Raw genomic sequence first — 1874 nt, 5'->3', positions numbered from 1 at the left:
TTTGAATACCTTCAAACCTCAGGGGGCTTATCTGCTGGCATTATATCTAACAATATTCTTGTGCTATTCATATTTTCATCTTTCAGTACTATATCTGACAATGTTCTGCTATTTTATAAGGTTTTCAGTGACTAAACATTCTTGTGTAGTCTGCCTCTCCTTCCTCCTAGTTTTCCTTGTCTGGAAGGTCATTTGAAACTTGTTCACTGTGGATGACCTACTGGTATTTAAACGCTGTATCAATGGCATAGATTCAAGTAGCATCACAGCAACATGCAACCTACCACAGTATGACAAAGTAGCAGATGAATGGTGGCAAATTTGAACCGTTGACCACATATATTGGGGTGTTACATTTATTGGCAGTGATTATTTGTTGCCATTATTACCTGTATAAGTGGCATAGATGGTGGAAATTATTTTCTGTGGTTCCAGCATTTTCTATATCTCATGGAATCTTTGCTGAGAAATGCCCAGTTTTTATTCATTTTTAACTCATAGGGTTTGGTATGGTACTCACATTTTGATTCCTGTAGAAGAGGTTCTATCTAGACATTGACTAAGGAGTTGTCCAGAGGAGCTCTGTGTAGCCTGAGGTTTCCATAAGGTTTTAGTCCTAATTGTTCAAAATAATAGAATGCTTAAAACCCACCATGCTGAAGGTTTTATTTATTTTGTATCTAGTGAGTAGTAAGTTGTATGATATTTTTATTTAGCATCAAGTCAGTTCTGACTCACAACTCATGGGTTTGAACCATGACCATGTGGTTAGCAGTCCAGTGCTTATTCTATAGAGTCTTCTCATTTCTATTAGCAGTATTTATGTTCTCATATTTTTTCATATGTTCTCATTCACTGGTGAACATACCATAAGCATCTTTTGTTTATTTCTCCTATTTTTGCAATAGTCAAATTTTGTCATCAAAAGTAAAAGAAAGGCACTTACAGCCATCTTTAGTAACTTACATTCTTGTACCCACACACATTTGTTAATCTCCATTTTCTCCCATAAAGTCATCAGTTAACATTCTTTTTTTCTTCACATACTTGTTTCAGATAGAGAGTTGCCAGCAACTGATAATAGATCATCAGCATAAGCAAAGTCGTTGAACAATTACTAAGAAGACATGAAATTTAGGGAAGAATAGGAGTACCAAGTAACTATCACACCTAAATTGTTGGTTTCAACCATTACACTTAGTTTGGAAAGAAAAGTATCTCCAATGTTCCTCTGCTGAAATCTGTTCTACAGCTATGTCTCTTCTATGCACAGTACTCGTAGTTAAAAGGAATTCTACTAGTGTAGTGGGCTATGAATTGGGCTGCTAACTACAAAAGTCAGCAGGCAGTATGTATCAGCTGCTCTGCAGGAGAAAAATAAGGCTTTCTGCTCCCATAAAGATTTACAGCCTCAGAAACCCCATACATGGTACTATGAATCATAGCCGACTCCACAGCATACCACCACTCACATTTATGTTAATTCTAAATGCCCTGTGAGAGGTCAGGGTATTTAAGGATTACAGTAGTGTTTAGTTGCTTTCTCACCTATTACTTTGCTGCACTGGTACCTAAATTTGAAGTATTAAACTGCTTTGAAACATGTTGATTAAAATCCTCCACTTCTCTATTCAGACTGCACTTTAAAGGAAATTAAATTTCTTTCTACTCCAGTTTTGCTCCATTATATGCGTGTGTAATATGTAGAGTTCATATTTTAAAACTTGATTTAGTATTTAGTTTGAAAATACTAAAAATTCAGGTTTTGAGGTTTTTTTGTTTTGTTTTTTAAAACAATGCCAACTGGAGACAAGTTGTATATTTGAAATAATGGAGAAATAATAAAGATCATACAATCCACGGCACATAACAAC

This window comes from Chrysochloris asiatica, unplaced genomic scaffold, assembly GCF_000296735.1.
Source record: "Chrysochloris asiatica unplaced genomic scaffold, ChrAsi1.0 scaffold00024, whole genome shotgun sequence".
Lineage (NCBI taxonomy): Eukaryota > Metazoa > Chordata > Mammalia > Afrosoricida > Chrysochloridae > Chrysochloris > Chrysochloris asiatica.
This window is presented reverse-complemented; position numbering follows the sequence as displayed.